Raw genomic sequence first — 19687 nt, 5'->3', positions numbered from 1 at the left:
TCGCTTTCAAAATAACTAGTATTCTCAGGTCAGCAATAGACAGGTACACCCGGGAGCTTTTGTGAAGCCAGCCTAGAACCGAGTCGCATCTATACTAGTTTATGTATTACTTTGATGTCTCTATAAAATGTAACTTATGTAAAACTATTACTATTAATGCAATGGTTGCTGTACTTTGATTACTATACTGAATATGTTGTGATACTTGACATGACGTCATCCAGCCCAGAACGTTTCCGCCGTTCCGGTTTTGGGGTGTGACACTATCTCCTCGGATCGGGCACCCCAGCTGTCAGGCGCCAGTTTGTTCGTGGCTCAAGCATTAGAGGATCTGCTTCAACGGGGAAGATTGTCAAGACTGCATCCTTGCGGTGGCAAGAATGAGTGCCATTTCCCTACCCCCCACCGCCCCTTTTCATTTTGAGAAGCTTCCATTGGGGAGTAGATCAGTCGTTTAACGATTATTATTTCATTTTCAGGTTATAAGAGGGTTTTGTCCCTCAAGAGAGTGTTTTGTGGGAAGTTTAAAGGTGGCCTTTAGTATCACGAAGTCCCTATAGTGGAGACTCTCCCACTACCCACTAGCACTCTCGTGCGCTTGTTCTAAACGTTCCTCCCATCTCTGCGCACGAAGGGCCTGGTGTTCAAGCCGATTCGGGTCCATCGGGTATGGGTGTGGATGGTGTTCCCATGGAAATCCTTCATTTTTGTCCAAGAAGATGACACTGAAGGGTGGGTATGTTTGCCGCAGTCGAACCACCGTTAAGCGGCACATAACTTGGGTACACTCCCCGCTCATAGATGATGTTGGGGCCAACATGATTGGTGGCCGATTTCATAAGAAACGTAACATTGCTTTCCAGCATGGATACTTGCCTGATATGATCAAAATTCTTGATGATGACGCTTCACATTAATCAGAGATAGCGGGCCAAGAAACGACAGCACCGTATCAACGATCGAGAAGGGAACGAGAGAAGCGGTCGATCTAGGTTACGTTAATCTTGGTATGAAGCCTACATCTGGTGTTCCTGCTCAGTTCCACCTCCCGGCAGTATTATTTCTGGCGTCGTTTCTACACAACTGGGAAACGATGGTGTGTATATCCTAGAGTGGAATCTCACTCACGCGTCTCTTCTGACGTAACCCTCCAGTGCTCATGAATTGTGTCGTCACGCATTTCCTCCAGCCACTATGGAGTCACTGGAACTCCTTTCTCATTCCCATATGATTACTAATGTCAAGTATGCTGCAGCCTAGGTTGCTTCGTATTTGGTGGCGGTAGTTGGTCGTCTTCGGTACTTGGGTGCCGACTTGGCGAAGTTGGCTGTCGTCAAGACTGACTGCAATGAGCTTGGTGAGAAGGTGTGACTCCTTGAGGATAAGAAACACAAGTTCTAGGAGCGTTATGTTGTTATAGTTAAAGAGAAGTTTGCTGCTGAAGACCAAGTAATTAGCTTGGATGGGGAGGTGAAGCGTTTGTCATAGCAAGTGCGAGATCTGGTGGTAGAAAAGGAAGCGCTGGAAGCGTGTGTGAGACAACAAAGTAAGCAAATGGCGGTTGAAGTGTCGACTAAGAGAGTATTGGAAGAGGCTTTAGCCTGGATCCTTCAAGAGGGGGGGGGGGAGGGGGAGGGTAGTTGATCGGGTCATTGAGAGTGAAGAATTTTCACTTGGGGTCCGGTGCCTGAAGGCGACATGCGTGGCCGCCGGTATTGAGAGCGGTAAGCAGGCAATGGAGAAGCAATTGACTACCGGAAATTTTAATCTGGTCGAGCCAAGTGTTGCGGCGCAGTCAGTGCAGGCGATGCATGCTTCCATAAAGGCATTCTTAGAGACAAATTTCACTTTGTACCCGCCACCTTGGTGAGTTAGATTTGGCGGGGCTCCATCAACTCTACCATAGTGAGATGCCACATTGATATTCAATGGATTTGGAGTTGAATGGTCTTTGAACTCTTTAATGAGAAAAAAATTAAATGCATTGTAGGAAAAAATTGAATGGGTTGTATAGAATGTAGAAAAGTGATGTCACAATCCATTGAACTCTATGGAGTTTAATCCATTGTGGATTCCTTAAATTTATATAAGTGTGGATACATAAAAATGGAATGGAGCACGAATGCTACTTTTTATTAGGCAGCATAAAATTCAGGTGATAAGTAGTAATGTAGAAATACTATTCAAAATATTTTATTGAAAATAAAACCTATTAATTAATTGAGTTAATGTTGGGACTTCGGATTGAAGAAAAGATTCACACGTTCTACAATGCGTTAGAATCATGTACATCTAATGGTTGAGATTATTCTGTAAGATAGAGCTTACAGAACGTCCTTAGCAAAATGAACCAAATGTGTTTAGAAGTCCGCAATAATATCAAAATGTTGGATAAAAAGGTTCTAAATAGAACCTTTAACCACTACAAGGAAAAAGGCAATTAGCGGCGACTTTGTCGCCGCTAAAAGTCTCATTGTCGCCGATAATGGTAATAGCGGCGACACATTGCCGGTAATATGTTGCCGCTACTGCTCTGTCGTTATTGATCAATTTGTCGCCGCTAAAGAGAATCGTCGCCGCTAACGAGTATAGTCGCAGCTAATGATTAAGTCGTCGGTAATGATGATGTCACCGGTAATAATGTCGCTGGTAATAACAATTTTCATTTTTTAATTTTTTTAATCAACGATTTTTGTTTCCGGTAATCGTGTCGCTGGTAATTACATAATAACATCCGATTAAATATCAAAAGTAATATTGTCTCCGGTAATAGTGTCGTCGGTAATTACATAACAACATCCGATTAAATATCAAAAGTAATAGTGTGGCCGGTAATTAGATAACAACATCCGATTAAATATCAAAAGTAATAGTGTCGCCGGTAATAGTATCGCGTATAATTACATAAAACAACCAAAAGTTTTACAATTCTAACAAGTAGCAAAGCATGACAACAAGTGTAATATACAAATAAAGCTCCTCCCTACATACCATCATCTTCGTTCCCATCGTTTCCTCGATTATTATGTGATTGAAAAAACAAATAAAGTTCATCCACACATGCCTATTCGTTGAGTATTGCCCAAAGATTTTCCAACTACATAATAAATAACAGCATATATAAACTTGTAAGTCAAAATATCAAACATAAACAGAAACTATCAAAATACATTGCAATTTTTAAGTTAAGACAAAAAGCCAAAGTACATTACTATTTCTTGCACTTGGGACAAAAACACAATTACCAAAGTTTTTAGAAAATAATCACCACAAAACCAAAATTACCAAATCAACATGCATTTTATGATGCCAAAGTATATTGTTATTTTTAAACTAAGACAAAAAGCCAAAGTACATTGCTATTTCTTGCACTTGGGACAAAAACCCAATTACCAAAGTTTTTAGCAAATAATCACCACAAAACCAAAATTACCAAATCAACATGTTATGATGCCAAAGTAGATTGATATTTTCAAACTAAGACAAAAAGCCAAAGTACATTGCTATTTCTTGCACTTGTGACAAAAACCCAATTACCAAAGTTTTTAGCAAATAATCACCACAAAACCAAAATTACCAAATCAACATGCATTTTATGATGCCAAAGTAGATTGCTATTTTTAAACTAAGACAAAAAACCAAAGTACATTGCTATTTCTTGCACTTGGGATAAAAACCCAATTACCAATGTTTTTAGCAAATAATCACCACAAAACCAAAATTACCAAATCAACATGCATTTTATGTTGCCAAAGTAGATTGCTATTTTGTAAACTAAGACAAAAACCAAAGTACATTGCCATTTATTGCATTTGGGACAAAAACCCAATTACCAATGCTTTTAGCAAATAATTACCACAAAACCAAAATTACCAAATCAACATGCATTTTATGATGCTAAAGTAGATTGCTATTTTTAAACCAAGACAAAAAACCAAAGTACATTGTTATTTCTTGCACTTGGGACAAAAACCTAATTACCAAAGCTTTTAGCAAATAATCACCACAAAACCAAAATTACCAAATCAACATGCATTTTATGATGCCAAAGTAGATTGCTATTTTTAAACTAAGAAAAAAAACCAAAGTACATTGCTATTTCTTGCACTTGGGACAAAAACCTAACTACTAAAGCTTTTAGCAAATAATCACCACAAAAAAACCAAAGTAGATTGTTTTACCTGTGACGGTTGTGGTGATGGTTGCGATGGCTGTGAAATCGGCGGGAGAGCAGAAGGTTTACGGTCGATGCCTCTGATATGGCCACATCGCTCTCCTAATACTTTCTCAAAAGCAACTGTTTCTTCAACGGGTGTTAACTCACTTTCATCTTGGGTTTGTTCTAAGAGCTCTTCGACTAACTAATTATGTAATTCCCAAAAGTGAGTAACAATTAAATATAAATAAACACTTAATTATACAATAAAATTATAATTAAATACTTACATATTTTTGTTCTGCCTCGATAGGAACAAATACACCATCGTTATCGGTATGAGCCTTGCGAAACTTTTCCACTCTCTTAAGGTTCTGTTTAACATTAAAAATTAGATTATATTTTAAATAAATAAATACATGTATCATACGTTACCTTCTTATAGCAAGTACTACTATACCCTCTAGAGTGTTGGCTAATGCTCTCGGGATATCATCATACCCTTCGACTGCCAAAAAAATATTCTTTTGCGTCAACTTTACGGTCTCGATAACATTTTAACAATGCTGCTTGAAAACTCTCTGTCAACATATTAGCTTCTACATCATGGTGCATCTGATCCGAATCAAACTTTTTCTACAACAAAAAAGTTAACCAAGTAAAAACCAGTCATTATTAACCATATAAAATATTTTTAAATAAATAATTACCCCTAAATGTTGTATTACAGTGTCCTTTATTGCAGGGGAAACTTTTTTCCAAGTCCATTTATCAAAAAGGACCATGTGCCACATTGTTTTTCCAACTTCTTGTGAAGCATGTCTTTCGGCTCTCCTACGGGATCATATGTCATATCCCTTTCATAATCCATGGTAATTGGTTTGCCCTTATTCTATAAGAGCGCTCTTTCAAACTTTATATTTTTGGCTTTGCCTCGGACTTTCTTACGTGCACATTGCTCAACTACAAATATAATTAAAAATTATTAGAAATGGTATTTAATTTATAATAACTGAATAAAAATAGTAAATAAAAATTCATAATAAGACTTACGGTCCTGCTAATGATGACCAACACCTCTACCACCTGGAAAAAGGTGGGTCCTCAGCTCCATCACTCCCGTGTCCACAACCCATAAAAGCAGCCATGGTATACACAAACAAAAGCCATATTGACATCATTTCCTGAAAAATTATAAGATATACAGATACAATTTTTATTACAAATACACATTACATAGAAATAAACATTTACATAGGAGTAAACATTAATATTTAAACTAGGAATCCAAATAAAGTTCATATCACAAACACGTATTACATAGGAACTATTCGAATAAGAATTTTCCTCATATCCTTTAGTGTCTTTTTCAGTATCATAATCAGAATCGGTCTCATCGTAATCAATCTCTCAATCAGAAACATCATTGACTCTACCAGTTGGCGGAGGAACTTCAGTTGCACTTTCTACATCAACAATGACTCTAGGAATGTTTTGAAAGTACATGCTGAAATCAATAAAAAGTGGAGCATCGGATATATTTTTGATTTACCATCGAGATTAATATATATATATATATATATATATATATATATATATATATATATATATATAGCATTGTATAAATATGTTGCAAATAAAAAAATTTAAAACTAAAAAAGACATAAAAATATAAATATGAAACTATAGAAATATAACATTATAAGTTAAGTTGAAGATTTGCAAAAGGAATTAACTTATTCGTTTAGAACTTATATAAGGTTTGGAACTTATTGGTTAATTTGGGAACAAACTAGAAACTTTCTAGTATTCGTATATAAGTTATTAAACAATTTTATAACATTTTTTTGTTTTTTTTCAATTATAACAATAATTTATTTTTATTTTTTTAATTATATCATCCTACTTATACCAAAACCACGTACTTTCACATAATACATAAGAGCATGAAATTTACATACTTTCACATACATATACCACATATACACCAAATACAAATACATTCACATACACACATAATAACATCCTACTTACACCAAATACACATACTTTCAAATATATAGATAATAACATCCTACTTACACCAAATACACAAATTTCACATTCATATACCAAATATACAACAAACATACATACATTCACATAAACACATAATAACATCCTACTTATACCAAATACACATAATTTCACATATAGATAATAACATCATACTTCTACCAAATACTCATATACCACATATACATCAAACACGCATACGTTGACATATATACACCAAATTTGCATAGATTTACATATAAATATCAAATATACATACATATGACAACTTTCACATAATTGATACAACTACCAATATTTTGCAATTAAACTCAAATTTCACAATAAACAAAAGTAAATAGAACATGTGGTGGCGAAAATTAATGAAAATGGTCCAGTAGTGGTGGCGGTAGTCGCGGGTGGTGGTCGGGAACACAATCAACAAAACTGAAATTGACAATTTTTTGCAATTAACCACTACAATAAGCTTAAAATCAATGTTACAAGAGAAAATGGACCATAAATTGACCTGGACATAACTCTCAGCTGTCGGAAAAAGCTTGGTCGCTGGAAAAAATGATCCTCACAGGAAAATATATCTCCGCCGGTGGTATCTTCTTCTATGGCCAATTTCACACACCGAAAACTGAGTAATGTCTCTTGTATCACTCATGAATCGGAAGTAATATGCAGAAGAGAGAAGAGAAACATTAGTGTAACAGCCCGGATTCCCAGGTATTAATTTATTCTTTTAATTTTTGGTGTTTTGTGAGGAGACTCGGTGAGTTGGAGCTCAAACTCACCGAGTATGATCGCGTTTTGGGAAAGGGTTCGCGTCCGGACTCGGCGAGTCCACGCTGTTTAATGAAACCCTAATTTCTAGGGTGTGAAACCTATTTAAAGGGGCTTATGGCCGTCATTTGCGGCCACCAACCCCAAAGAGAACCCTAAAAGAGTCCTTGAGCGTTTTGTGAGAGAGAAGAGGAGGATCGTTGATTATTTGTGGGTGATTTTGCATATAGAAGAGGATCAAGGAAAGAGGAGACCAAAGGAGGTGCTAATCCAGTGATTCCTGAGTCTAGAGACTTCATTTGAGGTAACCATTCGTTCCTTTCTTAGCCCTGGGTGCAAATCTTAGAGTTAGGGCTTCTTTGTGGAATGATTCATGGGGTGATTGGCCTCTTTTTGTGTTGATGCTTTAGATCTAGACCCAAAGAGGTCCAGAGACTCTTTTCCCTCAAGCTTTATGAGTGTTAATCCATGAGCTTAGAATAGCATTCTAGAGACCATATCATCAAATAAGGCCTTTGGACCTTTGCATGAGCTCCAAGATTGTAACTTTACATGATGAATGTGCTTGGAAGGACTGGATCTATGAGTTAATGGAACGGATCTGACCTCAGGAGTGAGTTTGAGTTCATGCATGGCTTAGACTCGCCGAGTCCGAAGAACAAACTCGGCGAGTAGCATGAAGATTGTCCATAACCACTCAGCGAGTGGTCTTGCCGAGTTAAGGGGTTGACTCAGTAAGTCAGGGAGAGTTAGAGAGGGTTGACAGGTGGATTGAGTCGAGCTGGAACTCGCCGAGTTGTTCTTGAGACTCGGCGAGTTGAGTCGTGGTGGCCCCACGATTCATGCCAGGTGGAACTCGTCGAGTCAGGGAAGTACTCGATGTGTCAAGAGAGGATCCTAGGGAGTCAGTGAACATGTATAGACTCGCCGAGTCGCTCTAGTGCACTCGCCGAGTCCGGTCAAAGTTGACCGTTGACCGTAGACCACAGTTGACAAGTGTTGACTTGACAAGGGTAGTCAACCTTAGTTGAGAAAGTGTTAATTAGAGATATATTGTGTTATAGGAGGATTATAGCTCGGAGGATCGAGCGCGAGTGATTTCCGAGATTTGCGAGTTATCGAGATACGCGAGGTGAGTCTTCTCACTATACTTTACCTTGAGTAGGTAATCAGAGTTATGTGACAGAGTATTTGTATGCTATATGTATGTTATGTGTTGTACCGCATTATTTCTCTGTGATTTATGCTGTGCATGTTTATAGAGTTAGAACCGGAAGGTTCCCAGAGTTAGAACCAGAGGGTTCACAAAGTAGGGTCTACGGACCCACAGAGTTATAGCCTCGAGTGGCTAATATGTGTTATGTGTGGTATTTTGGGGAACTCACTAAGCTTTGTGCTTACAGTGTTGGTGTTATTTGTTTCAGGTACTAGTGATGACCGTGGGAAGGCGCCGGCTTGATCAGTACACACACATGGGATTTTTATGTGATGTGATATTGGGATTCTTTGTATGACATAGATTGGAGTTTCAAACATTGATGTTTTTATGAAAATTAAATGAATATGATTTTATATTATGCGAAAAATTATTTTGAAATTCACGGTGTTACAAGTTGGTATCAGAGCCTTGGTTTGAGGGATTCGAGTACACCTTCGGGCGTATTTGAACTCAAACTGAGGATTTGAGAAGTATTTTCAAAAAGAGTAAAAGATTTTTGGAAGAACGCAGAGCAGAGTTGTGTGTACGATCAGTCCGCGCCCAAACGGTGATTTCCCAAAATACCCTCATGTTATGTGATATTGATATTGATATGATGTATTCTCATGCTAGAGTAGGCTAGGTACTCCTATTAGGACTAGAGTGGCCTGATTTGTGATGCCTTAGCATAGGGAGAGGTGAGCTGCTATGAGATACTTGAGAGTGAGTAGGTAGCAGCGAGGGGCTTATGAGAGATCTGTTAGAGAGTGGATTATGCATGATAGAGTACTTGGGATTTAGAATCCGAAGAGGAGGACTTAGGGTGTATTCTGATACGGTGTGGACAGTAGTATTGGGCCCGTACTACTGAAAGCACCGGAGCGGTGTACAACCCAAGTAGAAATCTTTGGAATACCAAGGATCAAGGAGGGATGAGTTGTCTAGTGTGAGTATGCTCGAATGGATTCTAATTTATCGTATGTTGTATTTCAGAGGTAGATCATGGTGAGGACACGTCTGATGCCTGAGAGCAGTGAGACCAGTGATGAGGAGATCCGCCGGATCATCGATGAGGAGGTGACTGCGGCCATCAGGGCAGAGATACCAGAGATGTTCGGGTCTATTAAGACCACGCTTATTGAGACCTTTGACGAGCGTTATGCCGCTCTTTCTGAGGCTGCTGTTGCAGCGGCCACCACAGCTATTGCTGCCACGAGGCCGCAGGGTGGTGATGCGTTGTTGTTCCGAGAGTTCAGCAACACAAAACCGCCAGAGTTTGATGGGACCTAGTACCCGGTGGCGGCTATGAGATGGATTTCTGACATAGAGGGGTGTTTCTTCACTTGCTCATCTCCTGAGCATTTGAAGGTTCGGTTTGCGCTGAACCAGCTTCGCTTGGGAGCGAAGGACTGGTGGAAGTTTGTGACAGCGCACTTTACGCCTGCTGAGCTTGCGGCAGTGACCTGGGAGAGGTTCACTGCCATGTTCCGAGATGAGTACGTTCCCCAGGTGGAGAGGGAGCGTTTGGACCACGAGTTTCTGACCCTCAAGCAGGGTACTGAGTCTGTTACGGCGATTACCATGATGTTCCATGAGAGGGCGATGTTCTGCCCTGAGCATGTGTCCACCGAGCAGGCACGTATGAGCCGATATCTGAGTATTTTGAGGAGAGACATTCGGGAGTTCGCGGCGAACTCCTCGTACCGGACATTTTCCGAGCTTCAGGCAAATGCCCGGAAGAGGGAGATTGAGCTAGAGACTCAGGTTAGGGAGGAGGCGGAGTCTCAGGAGAGGGATTGGCGACCGGTGCAGTCTCAGCCGGCAGCCAAGCGGGCCAAGCCCGCTGATCCCAAACCAGGAAGCCAGAAGGGCCGCACTTGTGGGAAGTGCGGCAAGGGTCACGATGGAGTCTGTAGAGCGGGATCTTGCTACAAGTGTGGCAAGGAGGGGCATATGGCCAAGGACTTCCCCAAGGGGTTTGCGGTGTGTTTCCACTGCAACCAGACCGGACACCGGAAGGCAGAGTGTCCACAATTACGAGGATCATCTCAGGGTGCACCTCAGGGATCTGCCCCTGCCGCCATCAGAGCTACCGAGAGTCGGCCAGTGAAGGCCGAGGCACCGAGGGCACGAGGGAGAGCTTTTCAGTTGACCACGGAGGAGGTCCGCGCAGTGCCCGATGTCCTCGCTGGTATGTATTCTTTCGTGTATTTATTTTGATGTTGAGATATTATGCTTATATTATGTTATGCGTAGGTACTTTTCTTGTGAATTCTGTACCTGCCTTGGTGTTATTTGACTCGGGTGCGAGTCGGTCTTTTGTATCTTTGGCTTTTAGTCAGCATATCAGTGTTAGTCGTGAGGCGTTGAGTTGGCCTCTGAGAGTTTCCATAGCTGACGAGAGGGCGATATATGCCACGGAGGTTCTCCGAGGGTGCGTAGTCGAGATTTTCGGTGTTGAGTTCCCGATTGAACTGGTTCCTATTGCGATGGGTGATGTCTGTGTCATTGTGGGCATGGACTGGTTGAGCAGATTCGGTGCGGTTATTGACTGCGAGCGATAGCTGGTGACCATACGAGACCCTAGTGGGGGAGTTCTTACTGTGTACGGCGAGGGTACACGTTCAAGATCAGCGTTTTGTTCGGCCGCTAGGGCGGGGCAGTGTCTACAACAGGGCTGTAAGGGTTTTGTGGCGTATGTGATGGATACACGGGTGGATTCCGAGAGACCGAGGTCAGTTGAGGAGGTTCCGGTAGTGCGTGAGTTCCCGGATGTATTTCCTGAGGAGTTGTCGGGTGTGCCTCCTGTGAGGCAAGTGGAGTTCAGTATCGACTTGGTTCCGGGGGCCGCGCCTATCGCTAAGGTGCCTTATCGCCTTGCACCTCCAGAGATGCAAGAGTTATCCTCGCAACTTCAGGAGCTGCTGGGAGAGGGGTTTATTTGGCCGAGTAGCTCGCCGTGGGGAGCGCCTATCCTGTTCGTCAAGAAGAAGGATGGTTCACACCGGATGTGCATTGATTATCGGGAGTTGAACAAGCTGACGGTCAAGAACCGTTACCCGTTGCCGAGGATCGACGATTTGTTCGATCAGTTGCAGGGAGCGTCTTGGTTCTCCAAGATCGATTTGAGGTCTGGATATCATCAGGTGAGGGTGCGAGATGAGGACGTCCAGAAGACAGCTTTCAGGACCCACAGAGTTATAGCCTCGAGTGGCTAATATGTGTTATGTGTGGTATTTTAGGGAACTCACTAAGCTTTGTGCTTACAGTGTTGGTGTTATTTGTTTCAGGTACTAGTGATGACCGTGGGAAGGCGCCGGTTTGATCAGTACACACACATGGGATTTTTATGTTATGTGATCTTGGGATTCTTTGTATGACATAGATTGGAGTTTCAAACATTGATGTTTTTATGAAAATTAAATGAATATGATTTTATATTATGCGAAAAATTATTTTGAAATTCACGGTGTTACGATCAGTAAACAGAGTGAAACAGAAGAGCAAAATGAAAAAAGCATTAATTTTTTGGGGTTAACTGCACCGACCTTTAGCAGCGACGCCTTTACCGACGACTTATGGGGCTTTAGCGACGACTACTATCAATAGCGGTGACTATCCGGAGGGAATTATTGCCGCGTCACTTTTCTCTCTTTATCGACGACAAAAGTCGTGATATTGCTTTTATGTGTTTCACGAGCACCCTAGCCGTTGGATTAGAACCATCATCAGATGATTCGTGTTTACCAGAACGTCAAAGCACGGATCAGTGTCATTCAGCCTTTAGCGGCGACAATGACCTTTAGCGGCGACTTTTTAATTTGTCGCCACTAAAGTTCAGTGTCGCCGCTAAAGGTTGTATTTCTTGTAGTGTTTGTGCAGGAAAAAAAACATAAAGAAATAAAAATATATTTCCATTAGTTTGTCATTATAGCGTCCTACTTTCAATTAAGATTCTTATTACAATGTTGTATTTGAAAATTTTATCCAATTAAAGTAATATCCTTCAAATATAGATCGTGTTTGACTTCAATAATTATAAGACCTATTTTAGTGTAAAACTAGATTATGACCCGCGTAATACGCGGAGAACATATAAAAATATACATATAAAGATATAAAAAACTTGTCACTATAAAAAATAAAGTAATAGAAACAGATTGATAACATTGAAATGTCTGAAAAAAATAATAATGAAACACTTGAATATCTATAATCGTTGAAGGATCTCTTTGTAGACATAACTTTTTGGTTTATTAGTTGGACGATCATCGTCATATATGAGTACTTTCAATCATTTTTCACTTGTGACACGAGAAACAAAAAAACATATAACTGACAATGAATGAAGATAGGCCTATGCAAGTATAAAATCCAACATTTGATAATTATTGTCATTGACTTTTGTTAATGGCCATAACAAAATAAACAACTATGGGGAATTGCCTCCGCTAAAAACGGAATGAGATTTTTTTATTAGACGGAGTTAACTTCATGCAAGGTATATAAGCAGTCTCGCTGAAGAATCTAGCATATATGATTCAGGCTTCAATGACGTGTCTTCCAATCCTAACAATATGTAATGACGTGTCTTCCAATCCTAACAATATGTAACCTAGTACCATTGCATAGTCCTTTGGTTTGTTCGATATTACAAAGTAATATGACTGGAACACCTATTTTTAGTGTAAGTTTATGGTTGGAAATTCTAGATGCCTTAAACTATTCAACACAACTGAAGAGTAGATTGATTCCTCAAAAAAAATTTGGTAACTCTATCTCACATAAAGAGTTTGAACTCATATATGTTTTCCTTCATCTTTCATCAATCCTAAAATGTAGTCATTGGTAGCACCAAATTCTTCATTTGTAGGTACCAAAATAGCTTTATCTTGAAAATATGATGGATCATCAAGATGGTTTTCAAATGATGGATAAATGGTGGATACAATTGAATGAATATGGTCACCTGTAGAGCGAACAACAACGTCTTCTGGAAATTCAACTTCAACTTCACCATCATTAGGGCCACCAATATTACCTTCACTAATTTTAAGAATCCACTCATCAATTGCTTTTGTCTCATCCAAATCATTAGTTAAACAACCAAACTAAAGCCTCATGTTTACGGTTAAATGTAAAACTGTACATTCACGCCATAATTCAACAGGGGAAGCTAAATAATTTACGATATACCAAAAATAATCAAATGCATATCAACTCGATAACATTAATTGAAAATGTTCAAGGTTTAACATTGGAAGTTTGATGTACAATTTAGGAATTGATTTTAGATTTATTACAATTCAAAGTTCATTGCCTGTTTTGGATGATTACTCAAATTACATTGTTAATCTCAGTGGGGGTCACTAATATGGTTGATGGTCTGATCTTGGTCGATGTAATGTGTTCTTCTCAATCATGAAATCAATGTGGATAGTCCGCAAACCATGTGCTGAGTAACACCTAAGTGAAGCATTTTAACACATTTAGAGCAACATAAATCCATTAACTTGCATGAGATAGTTGGGTAGGGCCAATCAACTATTACAGGAAGACCTTATTACAGTAACTTAAGAACATTAGGTTATGAATATGCAACATTGTTTTGTATATTGATCATGTTCTTTCTGGTAAAAAAAATCCTTCAAATGTTTCCTGGTAATGATCATTAGAAAGTACAAAAACATGTCAAATAACATTTTAGCTTTATTACATCTCGAAGTTATTTCATATGCTATTTTGAGAGCAGCTAAATGGTGTGTAAGCTACTAAAATGAATAAAGATTTTGAATAAATTGGGTTAGTCAAAACTGAGTTTTTCTTTTTCTTGTTCGGGTTGTCATATCAGGATTTTATCCTTTTCCAAAAAGATTTCTCCACATATGTTCATCAAGGTAGGCATTAAAGGAATCTACCTACAGTTAAAGAATTCCAAAAAAAAGTTATTTTTTAAAAGTACGATGCTATTAATGAATTTTTTTTGCAATGTTCAACGCTATTAATGAAATTCGCTTCCAAAACATTGCCATACAAATGAGCTTCAATGTTGGAAAACATGAAACGTTTCAATATCATCTAACAGTATTCCAAAATAATATTTTTTTTTAAAGTACAATGCCGTTAATAACCTTTTTTTTTTTTTTTTTGCAAATTTCAATACTAAAAACAATTTTTCCCTAGAAAATTGTCATATTAATAACCTACTAATTAACATTTAAATTTATATATTACATAAATGGTTCACCTGTGAACAAAAATACATAAATGGTCCATATTTGAAATGTTTTTTTTTTTACATAAATGGTCTATATGCGAAAGAAAATGAAAATGTACTTTCCATTAACAAAATGTTTTCAAAAAAATCCTATTAATGAGCTCTAATGTACATAAAAATAAAACTTTTCTAGATTAGCCAAAAAGAATACGAAAAAGTCCTTTTTTGAAACTACGATGCTATTAATGAACTTTTTTGCAAAGTTTAATGCTATTAATGAATATTTTGTTTTCCAGAAGACAATCCTTTAAATGATCTTTAATATAAAAAAATGTAATTTTCCATATCAACTAAAAATAATTCAAAAAAAGTCATTTTTTTAAGAGTACGATGCTATATATGAACTTTTTTTTTAAAGTTCAATACTAAAAACATTTTTTTTCAGAAAAGGTCCTAATATAAGGTTAAAAGAGCATATTCTAAAATACTTATTGATCTATATGAGCAAGAGTTAAACATTTCCATCAATACCCAAAAAGGTATATAAATCTTGCCACATTCTGTAATTAATTCCAACGCCCCACAATGTGGAATCCTCTCAGTGGCAGCATTCAAGAACTCAAACCACAATGGATAATCAATATGAAGAAAAACTGCAATAAAAAATAATAATTGTCACCATCTTATACAAATATTATAGATTATTGAGGTGTTAGATAGCGTAATAACTTTCCAACAAAAAAATACCAACACATTGTAGACATCACCTATACAACATTTAATAAATATATAAAAAAAACATTATATAAAATAAACTATGGTTATGATATCTCTTCTAGGGTACATATGATTATTGAAATTAATGCCAACAAAATTCTTCAATATTTAAGTGGCTCTAAATACAACTAGCCTGCAGTTTTAGGGTCATTGACTTCACCCCACTCCCAAGCAGAAACGGTCCCTCAAATACTTTAAAAAAAATCTGAAAGATTAAAATATACACACAAAAGTTGAAAATGGTAAAATGAACTTTCAAATATAACAACAATATTTTATAGACAATACTACAAACAAGCTAGAAACATGCAAATAAAGACGAAAGAACATCATAATTAGATTAACACCATACACTCATTTAGTCTTATCTTTCTTCTTCTCTTATAGGAGTTTATAAAACATTTTCTATTGTATGATGGATTTCTAAATTACTTTTTTGAGATATGTGAGGTTGCAAAGAAATGGAATGGATAGGTAATCGTAAAAGCAAGATAATAGAATAAGTAATTTCATTCCAGAAACATGTTTGTGAGGCATGGAATGGAACAATGAAAATTTCTTACAATTTTTATGTTATATATTGCAATTTAAATTATAAAGATAATCATTCACATATCTTTGCTTATTTATTATTATGTAATTAAAAATGGTTAATATTGCAACTTTTATATTAATATCTTCTCTTATTGCTGAGAAAACCTTGATACTTACAATGTTACCAACCCTATTTTCAAGAATGTAGGGTGTACCCATTTATCATTGAGAAAGTAAACTCAATAAGAAGATTCAAACCAGTTAAACGAAAGAATAAGGTTGTGCAAAGTTCTTACTATGCTTCTCGGCATGCCCAAACAACACAAGTTAACCAAAAAAAAAACCCTACTAATTAACCAAAATTAATCAATTCCAAACATTTTCCAATAAGATTTATTGATGTAATATGTTTACATGGTATACTAAAACTTTGTCTTTTCTTTGCTATTGAATCTAAAAGATGTTTTTTTATAATATTAAAAAAGGATAAGTAATAACTTATTTTTGATAGCCCACTTTGTATTTTTAAAGATGTTTTTTACAATAAATCAAAACACATATCACTACTGGGTTTTCCTGAGTTGTAGAATATGTGGATCACTCAATGGTATAAGGGTTTAAATTCCATCTCCAAATATAGGAATTGATCGAATGGGTAAAACATTATAGATATTGACTCGAGTATATCTTCCATTCACGAACTGGTAAGCCAAAAAAAATCATTGACTAAATGAATGTAAAAAAATGTAAAAATAAAAAAGAAAATCAACATATACAAATTCACTACCTAGTGGACATATCTTGCAAATTGTAACAATGGATGAGAGGTAGCGGTGTTGCTGTGTCCATCATTTTGCTCTCCAGATATCTGTAACTTAAAAAATCAAAATCAACAATACAAATCATAAGAACAAAAATCGAAGCAAATTCAGAAAATGTAACCATTATGGATTTAAACTTAAATCGAAAGGCTTTATAGATTGGAACTTCATAGTTGAAACAGAATAAAAGAAACATAATCTAAAACGTACCCAAAATCGATCTAAACTACGACCAAATTAAATTAAAATCCAAAGAAATTTATCTCTATATCATTCCTCCTTCTTTAATGATGATCGAACACAAGACTAGTCTACACAGATCGAAGCCGACATATATTTTATTTCTTCTTTCCCCATTTTCTTCCCCTCTACAAAACTTAGGTTAGATAAATTATGTAAAGAAAAAAGGGAGAGGGGGTAGGGGTACTGGTAATGAGGGATGAGACGGGGCATTTTTTTCATTTTATTTTTGGTGAGATTTAATTGTCATTAATAGAATTCCTAATTTAATTCATTTTATTTTTGGTGAGATTTAACTGTTATTAATAGAATTTCTAATTTAATTCATTTTATTTTTGGTGAGATTTAATGGTGATTAATAGACTTCCTAATTTAAAATGTAATATATGTTTTATAAAATTTGTGGACAAAAATAAAATGATTGACAAAGATGATGTCAGCAAATAATCTAATGGTAAAAAGTATATGATTGAAATATAATCAATGACCCTGATTTTTTCAAGTTAGAATTAAAGGTTCTCTTTTAATAATATTTAGAGATATCCAAATAAAAGAAAGTGAAAGAAATAATGTTATAGTTTTTTTGATTTTTGAAATTACAATAAAATATTGAAGTTACGATAGAAAGAAATGAAAAATACGATGTCACAAATAAAAAACAGTATATTGTTATTTATTACATTTTAGGGTGAAAGTTAAAAAATTTGTTATTTGTTGATATGTATGTGTATATGGGTGAAAGTTAAAAAATTTGTCATTTGTTGATATGTATGTGTATATGATGACGCTAAGGCTATATTTGGCGCGCCACTACTATCTTATTTTTTGAGCTTTTTTATGTTGTCGTGTTTGGTAAACCAAAAAATAGCTTATAAGCTAGCTTTTTGAAAAACTACTTAGACTAGCTTTTTAGGAGCTTTTTAAAATTTTCCAAATACATCCCTTAATTAATTCTAGAAACACATATTCTTACATGTCATTTTATGTAATTTTATATATTTCAGCTAGCTTTTCAGCTAGTTTTACCAAACGTTATTTTTTATCAGCTAGCTTTTTATTTAACAGCTAGCTTTTCAGCTATCAGCTAGCTTTTCAACTAACAGCCAACTTTTCAGTTAGTACGTCAAACATAGCCTAAACCTCTATGTCTAAGTTCTTTATGAAATTAGGCCAGATGGGACTAGAGAAATTGGTGTTTTCTTCCACGTTCTTCGATTTAATAGGCTTACACCTCTATTATTAAATAGGTTATATATATATATATATATATATATATATATATATATATATATATATATATATATATATAATTTCCACAGTCCCAAAATTATTATATACAAATAAAAAACACATAAGTTAAGGCTATACGGTGCACCATGTATCGTATACCGTGGTAAAATGCAGTATGCGTTAAACACCATATCGAGGTGCCAAAAAAATATTGTATAGCTTTGTTCGAGTATAGGTTTGCCGCATGTGAAATGGGGAAGAAGCCATTTCTAGCCGTTGACAATGGCTAGAAATTGGTAATTTTTATTTCAAAAAACATTATAAATACAACCTTTCTATTTCATTTTTGACACACAACCCACCATCTACACAACTTTTAAAACCTTTGCATTTCAAAAATGAATGCCAACAACCCACAATTCATCGATCGTAGCATATCGTCTACAGATGTTCATCCGGTTGAGCCGTCGGTTTACCGAGCACAAATGGATCTGTCTTCAATTTTGCCTCGCCTCCACCCCCAACAATTTATCTATCAACAAATTTCACAACAATATTACACAATGCAATCACTTAGCTCAACCAACTTTCAAAATTTCCCCCCTTCCCGAAATATGATCATTCACAGGAAGTCGAACTTGTTCGGGAAACTCAACCGGTTTGCAAACCGGTAGCCGAGCCCCAACCTGAAATTGTCCGAAAACCCAACTCGAATCATCTAAACCCAAAAAATACAGAAAAGGAAAAATATCGGTTCATAAAGAGAAGATGTCGTCTGAACAATGACAACCGAAAAAAAGTTGGTTTTAGTGTAATCATGGGTTATTGCGGAGGATTCCAAGAAAGGAAACATGCAAAAAGATGACCTTTTTTGGCGATGCATACATGAACGTTTTCTTAGGTCATGAATCGTGGAGAGTATCGCACCAAGATCCGTATACTAGCAAGTTTGGCGAGATGAATAAATTTATCACTAAATTTAACGACATCTACAACAATTTGTTAACTCAACGAATCGTGGAGAGTACTGCACCAAGATCAGTGTACTAGCAAGTTTTGCGAGATGAATAAATTTATCACTAAATTTAACGGTACTATAACAATTTGTTAACTCAATGAAAAATTGGGGAAGACGATGAACAAATTTTAGAAACGGCTCTTACAAATTTTCTTGTTGATAATAATAAGAAGCCGTTCAAGTTTCTTGATATTTGGAAATTTTTATCCAATCCCCTGAAATGGATAAAAGAGTATGGTAGTGAAGAAGGTGGTTCGAAAAGAACCAAAGTTTCTGAGATGACTTACACTACTTCATCATATGCGTATTTTGGGGTTGATTTGAATGAAATGGATAAGCTTGAGCTTGAAAGAGAGGATAGTCGTGAAATACATCCGCAACAGGAAAAAGAGATGATGTGAATAGAGTTGCTACTACTTTGGAAGTTTATAATTTGAATTTTGAGACTCGTTTGTCTTTTGAAAATGAGAAGTCGGAAGAGAAAAAGGATCAAGAGATAAAAACAACGAGCTCGAGAGGAGAAACAAAAAAGCTGGGATATGGAATTTTTTACAAAGTCTTTCGATCACCTCCACGGAGACAAACGTGATATGGTTTTGAAGCCTCGAGCGGACATCATGAAAAAATATTACAAGTAGTAATCGTTTTTAGGATTGCAATCAATTTTATG

Source organism: Lactuca serriola, chromosome 5, assembly GCF_051521515.1.
Source record: "Lactuca serriola cultivar US96UC23 chromosome 5, Lser_US96UC23_V15, whole genome shotgun sequence".
NCBI classification, from domain to species: Eukaryota; Viridiplantae; Streptophyta; class Magnoliopsida; order Asterales; family Asteraceae; genus Lactuca; species Lactuca serriola.
The sequence above is the reverse complement of the archived record's forward strand: the minus strand, read 5'-3'. Positions refer to the sequence as shown.